This window comes from Arctopsyche grandis, chromosome 5, assembly GCF_051622035.1.
Source record: "Arctopsyche grandis isolate Sample6627 chromosome 5, ASM5162203v2, whole genome shotgun sequence".
Lineage (NCBI taxonomy): Eukaryota > Metazoa > Arthropoda > Insecta > Trichoptera > Hydropsychidae > Arctopsyche > Arctopsyche grandis.
Window position 1 is genome coordinate 11,357,371 of NC_135359.1, and position 17,515 is coordinate 11,374,885.

The window sequence follows — 17,515 nt, forward strand, 5'->3', positions numbered from 1 at the left end:
TTCTAGTACATGTAAAAAAAAATCAGTCCGATTCAGTTAGTAGTTTGGGAGAAAATCGAATTCAAAAACTTAAAAAAAAGAGGACACCTATGAGGGGAGGTACCATTTCCGGTCAACTTAAAAATTTGAAAAAAATTTACGTAGTGTCTATAAAAATTTCATTAACCGATACTAAGTTTCGGTTCGATAGGACTAACGGTGTTGAAAAAATCCCCAAAGTACACAGACACACACACACACACATTTTTTCTAGATCATTAAAAAGTGATCAGTAATCGATTCTGAGTTCGAATCAGTCAAAATCTCGAGTTCGAATTTTCGCATGATCACAAAACTTCATCTATTGTTACTACGTACATAGATAAAGTAATAATATGAATTTATTTTTGGTCGTGGTATATGAATCAATAATACATGTAATGTTACTATAACGTAATTTGAAAATATAATATACATACATATGTGTAGATACTTTATATCTACAACATATGTATGTATGTAATATAATCAAAAATTTAATTCAATAATATCATACATACGAGTATGTTAAAGTTTTGGAACTTAAGCAATCTATCAAATTACTGTCGAACTGAAAACTTTTCTACAATTTTATTAAAAAAAATACTTGTAGTAGCCATCTCAAGCGTTTCCTGTTGATGTATTGAAGATAGTACATATTACAAAATACATATGTACATTTTAGTATGAGGATGCCAGGAGTTCCAAACGTTTGTAAATTATATCAGACAGTTTTTATTGTACGTATTTACGTCAGGCCTTACCCAAGGTAAGTGTCCCATCTTTAGTTACAAACATTCCACCCATACACGCTCTGTACTATACAGCCTGCATGTTTAAAACCAAATATTTCATATGTACATATGTGTAATAAAGCCTGCCTATGCAAATTCACATTTATATATATAAGGGTAAACACCAACATACATATTTCCATAATTATTTACAATAATTCTTTATCTCGACGCGAATTTACGTCCAATTCCGGCAGATTATTATTTATTGTAGTATATAATATAAAATAATAAAATCGAATTTACAATGTCGTTGCAGCTCACCGGTGTTAAATTAAGTTGAAATATGAACGGGAAAAGAATTATCGTAAAATGCCTAAACTTTCCCATGAAAGTGTCGTATCGTAAACTGCCCCAGGGTGCAGAAAAAAATTACCCTCAACCCGGCAAGCACACCCGTCAACCGCCCCTAGTCGAATGGGGCGACATTCGTTTCCCATAAAGCGAGGAAAATTCACCACTCGATATTCGCCCTTATCTTCGGATAGAAATCCATATTCGACGAACGGGTACCCTTTTATCGACGCATTTCGTCGGCGAAACGAGCCATCGGAACATATCGCCGATAACGTGAAACCGTTCAGTGTCGAATTTGCTCGATACAGATTTTTATTTTGCACCTAGTGCATTAAAACAAAACAAAAACGTTCTTTCGCCTGTGATGACCCAGTTTGTGTACGTTCTGCACTCACGTGCTAAGTCGAAATAAATCACCTTTTAAAAGCTTCAGACGGGTAGCATCTCGATAGCTCTCCGAAGCTCATTATGTTAATGTTGGCTTTGGTTATTACCGTATCGCGTTTTATGTATTCAATTTTATTGAATGATTACACTGAGTTGTTGCTTATAATCTGTCTGTTATTGCATCGCATATTACAACTTTTTTCATTAAACATTCTTGTAATGAATCTTTTTTTTATCCATCCCAATGGGATTGTTTTTTTTTTCAGCCAAAATCACATTTTTTTCTACTTAATGAGTTTGAACAACTGAATATTTCTTGAATTTTCCATTCGAAGAGATAGAATGTATGAACATATGTACATATGAGCCGTTATATTTTAAAGTGGCAGAAGTCTTATTTTCAGATCCAAAAACACTTTCTGACTTAATTCACGAATTTTTATCACTTCTTTTAATTCGATATGTCCAGAATCTTAGAAAAGCAGAGTATACCTATTACACACCACCAAAAGTTTTAAAAAATTGCTAAACGCAATAGATTAAATTTAATGTTTTGCGAAATATTTCTCGAAAAGAAAAAAAGTGGAAATTTGGATTTTTTTTTTTTTTTTATCAAATTTGTTGATATAATTATAAAAAGTGTTTAATTATAGTTTTTATTAACATTAGAAGTATTTATGCATGCTACTGTATAAATAAAAGTGCTATTTTTCATTGAATTAAATTAATTTCGAAAATTATTAGTTCTCTACCATCTTATATGAATGCATTCTTCTTTCCAACTTGTATGTTTGTACTGTGGTGTCATACAATTCCTACAACAACTGGTTTCCGATGAAAAATATTCAATACAAGGGGTAGGGGTAAATAGGCAAATAGGCTTATAAAATATAAAATATCTAAAATTATTGCTAAAAATGACTCTCTAACTTTGTATTAAAAATATTACTGCCAAATAGTTATAAATATTTAACTAAAGTTATGCAAAAAAATAGTATATACCTGTAGATAAAAAACTAATATATATGTATATATACATATATAGATATATTATATAAACTAGCAAACACATTTTTTGTTGACATGATTATAAAAAGTGTTTAATTATAGTAATAGGATTATAAAAATGTATGCATATACATACATATGTATATGCATACATTAGATCTATGATGTAAATTAGGTAACATTTTTTGAAACTAATATATGTATGTTCATTATTTTAAATATATTTAAACAAATTTTAAATCATTCAATTTTTATGATCGCATCAAATTAATGCTGTTTTCATACATTCAAGTTCCTCCCTATCTTGATTAATTTATTATTTTATTTCACGGAAATGAAGTCCTATATTTAAAGACTGATTTTCTTTAGGCATAAACTTTTCATTCGCTCTTGAAGATTTTGGATGCTAATTATTTATTTTTACATAATACATGAACAAAAAACGAGAATTTTCTTTTTCGTAATTGACCTGTCTGTCGATGACCTTTTATTCTGAAATATCTTTACAAAAGACAAAGTGCTTTGTAATTTTTTTATAACTTTCCCAAGCTTAATTGATGCTAACCATTGTGTGTTAGCTGGAAGCATTCTGTATTTTAGCGGTAATTGCACGCCAATCTATTTCAGTTCAGCAAAAAAAAAGGATTAGAACTAAATCGCGTGTTTTGCCACTTTCGTATACCGTTTTCATATTTTCGAGTATACATCAAAATTGAAAACTACTCCAACTTGTCAAATTGAAATTGCATGCAGAATAATACTTATTTTCCATATATGCACCTATTTTCATCGACAGCACTTTACCAATTTGCAATTTCATCATTTTTTTTTTCCAACACAAAATTAACTACTGTTTTAATAAAAAAAAAAACATTTCAATTGTTGTAAGAATAGTGCGATTTCACATATACACATCGTACTGTGTATAATAATTAGAATATATACATATAAGTATGTAAAATAAGGGTAGATCAAATGATGTTGCTTTTCGTTAAACATCCCCGTTTTACATCCTTTCAGATGTTAGCAGTTTGTTCCGCTCGAGAGCACTGATTTTGTTGTTGTTGTTTTTGTTTTAAGTACTCCCCCGTTTTCGATTGTTTGTTGGGTTCGCACCTGAGCCTTGTTCCGGTCGGCTCGTCAATGTAATTTCGCACAAACCGATTTTCGGTGATTTTTCGCCATGCTTTGGTACGTTGACCCTTTGCCTGCCGGCTATTGCCTTTTAGCGAAATTGAACGTGCCTCTTTCATCGTGATGAGACGACTCAAAGTCTACCAGTCACGTATGCTCCACCTCAAACTCTAGTGCAACAAACACACCAAATCAGTATGTAGTCGGAAAATTTTAAGTATTATATAAATCTTTTGAAAATTTCTTAATATTGTCTCCTTAGTCTTAAGATTTTTACTTTATCTGCATATGTACATACGTAGTAACAATAGATAAAGGTTTGTGATCATGTGAAAATTAGATATAAAAATTTTGCATAGATATATGTATACCAGGAAGCCTTGACAGGAAGACCCCAATGCGCCTTCCTGGACAATTAATTTATTATTACATAAATCACTGTATTTCCACAAGCTAAAGAACACGAAATAAGAATTAATTAATTAATTAATTAATTACAGATATAATCCATTGAGATATCTATGGATTTAGATTTTGGACATATTTTTTACAAATTATACACACAATAAATACAGAAGATTTATGACAACAGGAAAGATTATTTTTTTCGCTAATTTTGAGGAACCGTTTCAACAATGATCAGATAAAATTGACAAACTCTGATAAGAAACGATCCATTTGGAGTCACAAATACCCCCAAATCTAACCAGCAGTATGGCCGATCGAACCCACTGATCACTTGGTGCTAAACATAAACGCTACCATTAAGTCCTCTTTTTTCAAGTTTTTGAATTCAATTATCTCCTAAACCGTTCAAGGGATCAGACAGAATATTTTTACAATTAATAGAACATAAATTTCATACACTAATATATATTTTTTTAATTTTATCTCAACCGAAAATAGTACTTCTCTAGAGAATCTAGATTTTTTATGGTTTTCTCGGAAACCTTTTGGTGTATTGAACTAAAATTTCATATCTAGAATATCTAGATCGTCAACCGGTCAACCGGAAGTGGCAGTTTATTTAAAAGAAGCGTCATTTTACTCATTTGATTTATGTAAAAAATACTACGTGAAAAATATCTAAATAAATTTCAAATCCACCCACAACGTTTTGCAATATGGCACTCACTAGTTTGTTTCGCACTTTCCCGTGTCAAAGAAAAGCTCGACGAACTCCTTTCGTGACAAAAAAGATAATTCGCAACGGGGTGCCAAAAAAAAAAACCGATTCCTTTCATCGAACAACATCCCGGTCTCCACATGTGTCATTATATTCGCTTTCCTCCCGAATGTCTGTATCGAAAATCAATGGGGTTGTTCTAGAATTCGACGGGGAGAGAAAAAATATACACGAAAATCAAGTAAGGCGTTAGCTTCTCAATAGGGACTCGGGAATTAATTCGTACGTGAGAGGAAATCCGTGTCGTTCGCTTGCCATTTTTCTTTTTACTCTCCCAGAATTAAGTTTTCACACATGCGCTTTTGGCGGAAGCTCTCGAAAGTCGCGCCACGTTTCCGTCCGGAATAATCCGCTTCCGGTTTTCATTTGCGCTTATTAAAACCGCCGGACACATTTTACTGAACGAAAATTAAATCAGATGACAAAAAGGGATTATTCGTTAAATTATATATGTATGTATGCATTTCAAATTACATATAATGTTTCTGCTTTTTATTTAACCTATCCCAAATTTATGATGTACTTAAGACTATTTTATTTAATAAATGAGAGTGAAAAAATAACTGTTATGTAAAAACCTGCGTTGTGAAGGGGTGGTAGAAAGACGTGTACGGATAGCGAGCTGTTATCACTTCGTTTTGATACAAAATTCCGATGTAAATTTGTTAATGATTAACCCTAACTCCTCTAGCTCATATTATTAACTGCTCAAGCTTCATCTCGGAGACATTAGATTACCTAAATGTTAGCTAACCCCCCCGTATGCAGATAAAATATCAAAGCGACCTGAAGAGTGGAAGTCGTTCAAAATCAGATTACAATTTTTGGCGGGCAGGAATGTCACTGATATAACAGAGTGAAAATTTGTATGTTATTTTCTCTATCGAATCAAAATGACATAAATTTACATACATGTTTCATCTGTATTAATTGGTCGAGTATAGTCCTTCATATTTAATCCGAAAACGGTTTGATATTTAAAATGACGTAAATTTTCAACAAACTTTGTATTTTACATGTATAAAATTTAAAGCGATTCCGTGTACATTTGGAATTATTTAAATCGGGCGATTAAAGTATGAAATTCAAAGAGTAGATTAAAAACACCCACTCATACATATATAAATATATCTGCATGTGAAGAGACACATATAATATTTACATAAAGCACACACAGAGAGCGGGATAGGAGAGGGAGAGAGAGAGACGAAGGGGAAGGTGGAGCTTACGTAAATCCCCGAAACGGTACGTAACGTGTGCGTAATTTATTCATTAAAATCGAGATTAGAGGATGTTAACGCATTTTTACGAGAGAAAGCCGCCTGAACTGTCGGCACTTTGGCCCATTGTTTTACGAACGGACTCGTCCGAAAGTGACACAGCTCCCGACACCATGAATAAAACATGACTTGACGCTTTCGCTAAACGCCCGTCTCGGAAGCCGAGGGGCGTATGTCGCCACCGCGACAGCCTCCGTTCGTGCATATAATTCTGGGGGTTGGCGATGAAGGGAGGTGTGCTAAAATTTAAGTATAGATCAAATACGAATGTGTTACAATGAACTTCTCTATTACATACTTATAATTATGTAGCAGCAGTAATGAAATTAAAGTATGAAATTCGAATCAAGAACCCTTGTTGGGACTGAAAAATTAACATCACTTCATTAATTCAAAAATTACCAGCAGTATAGCTCGGTGGTTGCATTCATGCTAACCACCGAGAGGTTCCCGGGTTCAAGCTCTGAGCTGACCTTGAAATGGTTGAAATTGTTGAAATGGTTCCTCATCAAATTGGCAAAAACCATCCTACACACTAATTCACCACGATTTGAATATGATTTCAAATTTATACAAGTTTAATACTCGGGCCATGTTTGAGGCCATTCTCAGGATGAGAGTGGCCTCTCTACGTCTTCGTATATTTTTATCTTCTAATTGTCTTCTTGCTGCTGCATCTTCTCGTTTGCATTTTTCACTATATGTTCGATGGATGGAGCTATTCCACCGACCGCCTTAAATGGATATTGAATTGATTGATTGTTCTTATTATTATTATTATCATTTATTATTATTATTTTTCAATAATTTTACCATCCATATATTATTTATATGGGCGTTGGGGATCGCACTATTCTCCCTTATCGCCTGGAATAAAAAGTTATTATTATTATTATTAATACCATACGTGTCATTCAAGGGCAACTCGTAATGGCACCATTTGTACATACATATGTATATAAAATAATAAATCAATAAATAAAATAATAATATTTCTAACAAAAATGTATTTTTGCTCTTCAATTATTGATGTACATAAATGTGTGTATTATTGCTAAACAAAAAATAATCTCAAATTTAAATACAAGCTTTTTATTTATTGGTTTCACTAGAATCAAGAATTAAGTGTTTGTTCGTACCACAAAATTTACGGGCTGATTTTGTACCACTTATAATATATTCTTCCGATCGCTTTGATATTTTGCCGATATATGTATGTACATATGTACTGGGGTTAGCTGTCAAGTAAGAAAATATCTATAAAACGTCGCTAAAATAATTGTATCATTAAAAATTTCATCAAAATCATTTGCAAGATTGACGTAATGACAGCTTGCTTTTCGGTTGACGTTCTTGCCACCCCCTTTACGTAGTTGAACAGTTATATTATATTATGCTATTGTTTTTTATGATTATGTATAAATTTATTTTTGGTATCTGTGTGTATATGTACATATATATTTTTATTTTTCTCATCTTTCTATATTTTTCGACCATTGTGGCGCATTAGGTACTCCTGTAATGCCACAATAGTCCAAACTTACACCAAAAAAATTACAGGTGCTTTTGTATATAAACTTTATTTTAGGGTGTACACATATGTATTATTTATTTATTTATTTATTCTTGGGAAAGGCGGCATATTTGATGGACCCAATTTTATATTTTCCCAAGATGCCGTTATCGTGTTGCCCCTGAGCGACATATGGTATTAAACTTGTACACATATAAATTATATTCAAATTTTGGATATCATATTCAAATAGTAGTGACATAGTGGGTAGGATGATTTTTGACCTTCTGACCAGCAGCACTACACAATTACTCGGAATATTTGTTTTTCAATCGAGGTCAACCCACGGGATTGAACCCGGCAACATCTCATTGGTTAGCATTAACGCAACTATGCTGCTGGGTATGAATGTATTTTTACAATTTTTCATCCACCAATATGTACCCTGATACACAAGCGTAGTAAAAATATGCATTATACATTTGTATGTAAATTAATGATACTCGAAACTTTGATCGATTTAATTTTGTCGCCATTTCTATTACATTATTATAAATTTATATAAGTGCCTAAAGCGTCGTAATATCAATTCCAAAGATGAGTTAAAAATTAAACGAAAAATTGGATGGAATGGAATGAGTTAAATAAGTGGTAGATAAGGACAGGGTGCGGATCGGATGAGAATTTTCCACGCGAAAAGCGGAAATCGAATGAAAATTGATCGAATAATCAGCCTCGAGTCGCAATCAACTTGTGACAAGCGTCTCGGGGATATCTTCGAATCGAATTATCTCGAGTACAGGCACGTAATCACTTTTTTTTATCTCTTTCTCTCTCCCAATCTATCCGTCGCTTCTCCACCTGGAGATTTAAATTTCAGCAGAATTAATTCGATCATGAACACAATTTTCAGACACGTTTTCGTTACGGAGTACGTGTGAAACTTTTCCACGAAGGGGGACTTTTCACAATCTGATTTTCATGTGTGATTCAGAACGCGCGTCTCGCCCTCACGGGAAATTAAAACCGGTGCATCAGCTGCGGAATAATATCACGTTCGATGTAAAGTTGTGGTATGTTCGCTAAAGTATTACATTTTGAAATTTGTTTCCACGTCATGAACTATCTATGTTCCGACTGTCGACAGATCTATGTATATGTATGTATGTACATATCTATTGAACGTATGATAATCCGATTCCGAAGTATATTAGCACATATATAGTATAGTGAACTTTCCCATATTCAGTCCGCTACTAATCGAATTTATACACTCGTATATTCGTATACTCATAGGAAAAATATCAACTTGTCCTCACTTTACTTAAAATCGTCAAAAAAAACCATCTCGTCAATGATCATTTTTAAATTTGTTGAGAAGTAATAACATATTCATGAACCAGTTTTATGAAATTCTCAATGCAAGTATATCTACATATATCTCACATTAATTATTTAATTAAAAAGTGCCTATTTCATATTTTTTCACTTTTTATTGATGATAAATGTATATAGTATAGTATATCTGATTTGTTTTACATTCAATGACATTTCTAGAATTAAATTTTGATAATTTTCAAGTACTGATTTCCAATAGTTTGAATTTGTCAAATTTTGACACTAGTTACATTGCACATTTATACATAATTTGATTTATGTTGGTATACATATTACAGGCGAGGTATATTTTCAGTTGTAATATAATATATTCCAACTGGCATTTTAGATCATTCATATTTGAATACAATTCAACAAGTAAATTATAGCTATACAAGCACAAATATATGTACATACTTTCAACAATTGTAATATAACAGTTGAGATGTTTTAGAATTCAATAATGCGTTCACATTTGCTAGGTATTTGCGAATTATGGTAATGAGTATCGTATTGCGATGTCTCTAAGCATGTGCGCAAAAAAAAGTGACTTTCAAACTCAATTTACTAGTTGAGTAACGTTTTCACGAAAACCTAATCTCTCCATCTAACCTGGTACTAACTTATATATAATTCAACTGTATTTTCAGTTGTAATATATTTTAAGCAGTTGGAATGTAATTCGCCATATGATACAACTTACGTGGGTTAGACGAAATATATTCCAACTACTCAAAATATATTACAACTGAAAATACACCTGAACTATGTATAACGTTATTTGGAATACATATACATATATTGTAACTACATAGTCAAAATATATAACAACTTGAAGATATACAACAATCATAAAAATTAAATTACAAACTTTTTGAAAATCATTTTGCCTTATTTATTACATCACTAATTTTCGATTGCTTTTAACTTAATTTGAATTGATTTCAAAAAACTTTTTGTTATTCATTAGATATACATATGTATATTTACAATATTAATTATTTTTCTTCTTTTTGTTATTGTATATTTGGTCCAGTTGACAATATCGTTTTTGCACATTTTTATTAGCCGCTCTTCAGCTTAATCGAAAAGTATACATGATGGAAGATAAGAAATTTTTTATGAATAGATTAGTTGACTTGCTGATTTTTCCGGAGTTTGTTCTGAAATTACCCTAACAGTTCCTTTATATATGTATAAAAGAAAACCTGGATAAATGATGAACATTACATATTAAAATACAAAATGGAAAATGTAGATTTTCTAAATATGTATCAATGCATACAATGGACTGATACATATTTAGACTAATGTTCTAACTAATTCATTCTTAATGTTCTAACACCTATCAATCTACCAACTTAAATATATGTCTGTGTTTTTATTTTCTTTTTTTTAATTTACTTGGTTATCCGACTCACGTCCCATCCGATGATCGATCACATTACGTTCACGCTTAATTTTTCATACCACTTTCGTAACAACAATGAGGATTCCCTAGGGTGAAAAGTTTCAGCTTTGAAACTGCACCACAGTCGTTGTTGCATCGTCCTCTCGTTGAAAACGAAGTTATGATTCCGGTTGCATACATTAAAACTGCACGGTCGTTCATGTAACTTTTCACCGTGTTGTCCTGGAATGGTGTATAATTTTTCGACCAGTCGACGTAATCTACTTTACATTTCAACGAGAACTCGTTTGGGATGAACCATGCGATTTGATGAAAAAAAATGCATGTCGCTTTATTAAATCGGGGCTTTTGAATTTTTCAAGAGGGGGGAAAAAAATCCACGCGAGTGGAATTTCAATTAAATTTATTCGATGACAAATCTCCAAATTTTGTTATAAATTTCCTCCCAGAACTGTTGAACGTCATCAAAGTAATATTTTAGTGAATTGCATATGTATGCATATATTAATATTGTTTTCATATTGTACATTTCTATTCAAAGTTTTACATTTCCCCACATGCATATGTATGTATTATATATTCCAGTTGAAACATTTCAACAATACATACTGTGTTATAAAATTAAATGCAATTCGCTTAACGTATCCATGTACTATATAATAATATATTCAATGTTCTGGAGAGTTTCAATTTGGGTTGAATTGCGGTTTGAAAATTTTAATCGTTCAACCAAAAATGCAGAAGCCAATTAACGCGACCGCGAGATGGAACAATTAAAATTTCACCGTCGAAATAATAATGCCAGATTCGGAATGATTAAATTGCGAAAACAAAGCGCGCGCAGAGGTACTCGTCCCATGTATAAAATATTATATTAGGCAATAAAAGTCGGCAGCTTTTCACCTGCGCAAAAGTTTTCCACCCCGAAACGGCGCAACATATTTTCCAGCGGAAAAGTCTGGCGAAACTCGCACGCAATAAAAAGTTCAACTTTTACTTCCGCTTTTCCTCGAATTTCCACACCCCCCTCCCTTCTCTGTACCTATCCTCTCCATCGCCTCCCTATTTACATCTGCCGTTCGACATGGCGAGAGGGAGAGGCTGGAGGCCAACGGGCATTTTATTTTGCACGTGCGAAAATTCCTCTTCGTTTTCGAGTCGACTTAATCTCATGGACAACTTAATTTTCATGTTTTTTTTTCATTGTTCGCATTTTAGAAGGCATTTTTAATATTCTCCCCTATAAACTTAATCAAATTTTTATTGCCTGGTTTTATTAAAAAATTTCAAATATTATTAATAGACATACATATGTATATATGCAGTCTTTGTAGTATCAATTAGAAAGAAAATGTACAGATTTGTCCATATTCGATACGAATATATCTATTTTTATTTTATTACATCACTAAATAATTTGTATATAAAATTATTATTTTGAATAAAAATACCAATAATTTTATTTTACCACCGCCATCTATGTTTAAAACTAAAAACTGGATAGACGTCAGTCACTTTTCAGAAATTCAAATTTCAAACCCGTCTTACACGATATTCTTGCACCATCGTAATGGCGGAGGATCCATTTACTTATATTGATGACCAAAATGAGCAATATGGCAAAGTATGAAAACGATCGGATAAGAGGCAAACTTATTCCTTAATTGTAATCGTAAGTGACACGTAAAGGAGGTATTTAATAAAAAGGCTCTCAATACTATCTCTGAACAAATCATAATACACATACCTAAAGCAAAATTAATCTGTTTGGTCATATATTTTCCTCTTCTTACCTCTTAGTTGTTTTTATATTTATTTATTTATATATTTATACCAGGAAGGCCTTACGGGTAAACCCAATGCGCCTTCCTAGACAATTAACTACAAACATTTTAGCATTTTTCTTACATAAATCGCTGTATTTTGAGAGGCTGAAGAACAGAAAATTAACAATTATTTAATCCATAGAGTCATCTATGGATTTAGACTTGTACATACATTTTTACATATTGTACATAAATCAAAATCAGATATTTGTGACATGGTGGGGTTGGATGGTTTTTGCCAATTTGATGGAAGAACCGTTTCAACAATGAAATCGGATAAATTGGCAAACTCTGGTAGGAAATGATCGACTTGAAGTCACAAATATCCAACTCTGAATTAGCACGGGATCGAACCCGGTAACTTCTCGGTGCTAAACATAAACGCAACCACGTAGCCATACTGCTGGCTATATATAGATGTATGTATCAATACAGTAAATATGTACACATTATGCTCAATAATAAAATTACAAAATGAAAACAACATAAATAATATTTAAAAAAATTAAGTGTAAATATGCAGCTAGGAGTCATTCAAAATATGTAACCTGACAGACCTGTATGATGTAACAATAAAAACATCAAGACCCTCAGACAACAGGTTAAGCAATCGAATGGCTCTTGATGGAGGTGAGTCATCAAGCACCCCTTAGAATTTTTAGAAAAAGCTTACCAAGTTGAGCGTTTCTACGTGAGGCTAAGAATTCAAAGCCCAATTTATGGCATTTATACATACACATACATACATATGTATATGTATGTGTGTTAAATCTTACACTGCTTACAGCATCCATAAAAAATATGACGCAAAATCGAGTCACAATTATATTTTTGTACTAAAAATTACCTAAAATGATATTTTTTGATCAGAAATGAATTATTCAATTAGCTTTCATACAATTCGAATTAACACACGCGAGATAAAGCATACGCACCACAGTTTAGTTAACGTGCATATAATCGTTTCGGTAGCGCGATTTAAAAAAAATACCTACACATAGTAGAGCGCACTTTTACCGACGCTATAGTTTATTCGGTGCGGTTAAGTATCGTTTTATGTTAATTGTAAAATTAACGTTTCGCCCTCGGCGCTCTTTAAATGCGGCGTAATTAGCGCCACTCCCTCGTTCGGGATCAATTTGAATAAATTACCGATTTTTTTTTTACTTTGTTAAATCCTATGTGAGATTCGATCAATACTGACTCACCTCATCGTACTATGTAAAAGCGCATTATGTAGCCACTCTAAAAACTTTAAAAGTGATATGACATAATTGAGCAAATTAGTTAAAATGAAAGTACTTTTACATAAATACATTAATATAATTAATATGAAATCATATGTATATAATATATGTACATAGTACATGCTATTCTGAAATGTTTCCGGTTTATGAATACGTTCAAATGCAACGTTGTGCTAATTAAAATTTAACAGTTACAGTATGTCTGGCGCTAATGATTATAATGAAATAATGAAAAGCGACTTTTCAGCGTCAAATCTAGCGCGTTTATTAACAATCCGTTCACGGTCTGGTACAGTTAAATCTAAACTAGAACAATGACGCAATTTTGCACGTAATGCGGTTCGAATAATTGCGGTTCGCCCCCGTGGACAATACGGCGTGTAATGATGTCGACGTGCATGTGCAACGTGCACTGCTCTGGAAAAATTTAATCTGTTGCATTCCTGCAGGCAATATCCGGAGAATGCCTCCTTCCCGTCTCCGTAATTGGACGGGCTAAAATTGCTCTTTTTTTAGTATTTTTTCGTATGTAACTATCTGTGTGTTGAACTTAAACTGGGTCGCATTTTCCTCTTAATTTGGCGTGTTTGATTTTAAGTACACGCTGTTTGAAAGTCTGACAAAGCTATACGCTGAAAATCTTTTAAATTCAATCTTCGTAAGAACCGACATTATTTTTTATACATGTTTGCGTTTTGCTTGATATTAAATTATCTTTACGTTTTCATATTGATTTAATAATAGGCAAGGCATATAGGAATTTGGGTTTCATTTTTCGACTATCCAAGTCCTCTTCTAGTACTGTTGCCTTACTTTTCAATTCATTTGCAAGAAGTTGTCTGAAATTTGCTAGTAATCTTTGGAATCCTTTCTATTTGGAACGCATAGAAAACAAATTCCATTTCTACTCCAATTCCAAATTTCTTCACAAGGATCGTTGTTTTCCTTACAATCTCGAAAAAACATTAATTATTTATGTTTTTTATATAAGCTTTTGAATTATATAATGTCCCATCAGATCCCTCCGTAATTATTCATTATTTCACATTATTCGAAATTCTACCGATTAGTCTTGTAATTTTTTTTAATATAGATTTTGCTCTTCTTTTAACAATATTCTCCCTTATATTTGATTCCTTTTGTTGTCGCATTCCTTGCTTTGAATTTTTATTATTTGATCATTTTTTTTAGTATCACACATGTCCATATTACACATACAAATATCTACCATCATTCAATGCTTTTCTAGAATAATGCTTAGACACTTTTTTTGGTGCCAATTTTGTATACATTGTAATGCTGTTCGTTTCCGTTTTTAAAATAAATAAATATGGTTTGTAAATAAGTTTTTAATCGATTTTTTTTTTGATTTGCAATTTTTCCACATATTTATGTTATTGATATTTAATCATACAAAAAAATTTTTACTCAACGAACATATTTTTCAATCTTATCTTATAAATTGGTACAAGAATTTAGATGAAAATTTTCTCAGCACATTTTTCAGGCGCAGAAAAGCAATTTAAATAATTTTTGACTTTGGGAAAACTATATATATTACTATAATAGATTCGACCCCTTATGGAACTCCTATGTCGTTGTCAAGACGACCAAACACCTGTATATTTGCATATTTTATTTTTTATTTTTATTTTTATTTTGACAAAAATCAATTAATCAAGCACACTCGTCTAACAGATTGCTCCAAAGCGACGAGTGTGCTAAAAAGATTAAGAAGTACAATAGTAAAAAATATAAGTTAAAAAACAAATTAGATATATAAATATACAAATTAAAAAAGAAAGGATAACTAAATAAAGCATGAAATCATAATAAAATCATAATTAAAAAACACTAACTCAACCATTCTAAATGGTCGCGACCTCCATAACTTAGGAATTGGTGCAGAGAATGAAGAGAGACATGACAAATGTCAATGGCACCATCCAGTGAATTTAAGAAACGGAGGCCGCAAGGAATGGGATAATAACTGAATGCCACAGTTCTAGCCAAAGGAGTGTGAAAAAGGAGACGATGGCGGGTCCATATCACACTCTCTGGAGCATGAAGGCCCAAATCATCCAAGATAGACGGACAGGAGATACAGCCTCTAAATATGGAAAACAAGAACTTGATGAGGGCAACACTCCTCCTGTGGTCAAGAGAAGTGTAGCCGACCATACCCATGACGAATTTTGAAGGAAATAAGTATGGGTAAATCCCATATTGCTCCTTATAAAGCAGTCTGAGAAATCGTCTTTGGACAAGTTCAAGCTTCATAGATAGAGACTTAGTGTAAGGATTCCAGATTATAGAGGCGTATTCCAAGATACTCCTAACTAGAGCATTGTACAGCAATCTCAACTGTACAGCGGGATTATGGTAGTGTCGAGAATTACGAAAGACAAACCCAAGCATACGTGAGGTAGAGGAACACACAGAGTCGATATGAACAGAGAAATTTAGGTCACTCTGGAATGCAACCCCAAGATCAACAGTTGAATCGATCCAGTTCAATAAAAAGTTACCAACAAGATATGGAAAGGTACGATCGGGGGTGGATCTGGATCTGGAGTAACACATAACCTTGCACTTGGAGACATTAAGAGACAAACAGTTGGTTAACGACCAATCATGAAGAGCATTAAGATCATCTTGTATACCTGTATACCTGTTATCGCATACAGAAATAACAAATGATATTATTCTATGTACATATACATATATACATACGTACATAATTTGATTAAACTTAAAGGCATTGAAATTTGATCCATACATTTTCAAGATATTGTATTATAAAAATATTTTTTTCCTAGAATATTAATGACATCAATATCGCAATATAAATTTTTGAATCCAATTAAATTTAATTTCGTTGTTTGTTGGTATTAATTGACTTAGCGTACCTCAAGTTTTGTTTTCGAATCGTGTTCTAGTTGAGAGGTTAAAACGGGAAAACTTTAACAAGCAAACGAGAAAAGTTATCGCATCTCCATTTTTCTTCTTAGCAACTAGTCGATGAGGCGGACTGTGTAGAGAAATTATAGAATTTCCCGGCGCAAGGAATGAAACAGTGGCTATAAAATAAATAAGAATAAAGTGTTCAATTACTGCAGCTAACGAACGTGCGTCCTGATTAAAAATTAGCTTTCCAATAATGGGATTTCGTTTGATAGGGTACGTCCTGGGGGGGAGGGGTGTCTTCAATGAATTTTCATTAGTACGTGGGTGAGGCCGAAGGGTGGAGAGCTTATTCGAAAACCGCACTTGCGGTTTGTTGCCGAAATAAATATTTAGGCCTCGGGACCCTTAACAAGGGTTAGCGGCCAACGTGCCCCCGAGAAGAATATTAGTCTTCAGGCCCCGACGCCATAATGCGGTCTCATAATTTTCAATGAGAGAGCACCTTTATCATTGAACATTCCTGGTTTTTTTTCCTGTGCGCCAACCCCTATATATTACGAGGGCGATAAAGCGATGAAAGTGTTAAGACGCAAGCGAGCCGAGATAAATATTCGTTTTACGAATAAACCGTTTATTTAACACTCTAACAATCGAAAAACTTTGTGGAAGATCGTATTTTAGTCCTGCAGATCACGACTCTAAAGATCGAACGTTTCTAAAGAAAGCCGGAACTGAACTCATTTCAAAGCACTTACATAATAAATTTCCAAATACTGAGTTCACCCCCTAAAATAACAGACTTGAAATTATCGAAGTACGAGTATGCTTTAAGGGTCATTTTTCACCTGTGATTTGTGAGCAAAATTCAATTACAAAGGTATCCAATCTCTTACTTGAAGCTCTATCTCCTTAAGCTCACCTTTGATACGGTAAAACACGTCTATCTTTCATATGTATACGTACATAAATTAATGATAATTCGTATATAATTTCCTTCATACATATATATAATAATTTTATTTCTTTTTTTGTTTCAGATTGTTGCGATTCTGCTGTCAACAAAAATTGTAAGTAAAATATGATGTTATTATAATACATTAAGTGCAGGAAAGGCATTGTGAGCATTCTGA

At 32.8% G+C, this 17,515-nt stretch overlaps 1 protein-coding gene across 2 annotated transcripts in view; it reads left to right on the forward strand.

Moving 5' to 3' along the window:
* LOC143912085 (protein toll-like) overlaps positions 1 to 17,515 on the forward strand; it is a 189,722-nt gene that overhangs the window by 110,349 nt on the left and 61,858 nt on the right. For both annotated transcript variants that reach the window (XM_077431255.1, XM_077431256.1), the window contains one exon: positions 17,423 to 17,452. The gene's annotated coding sequence lies outside the window, so the exon portion shown is untranslated. The remainder of the gene's footprint in view (positions 1 to 17,422; positions 17,453 to 17,515) is intronic.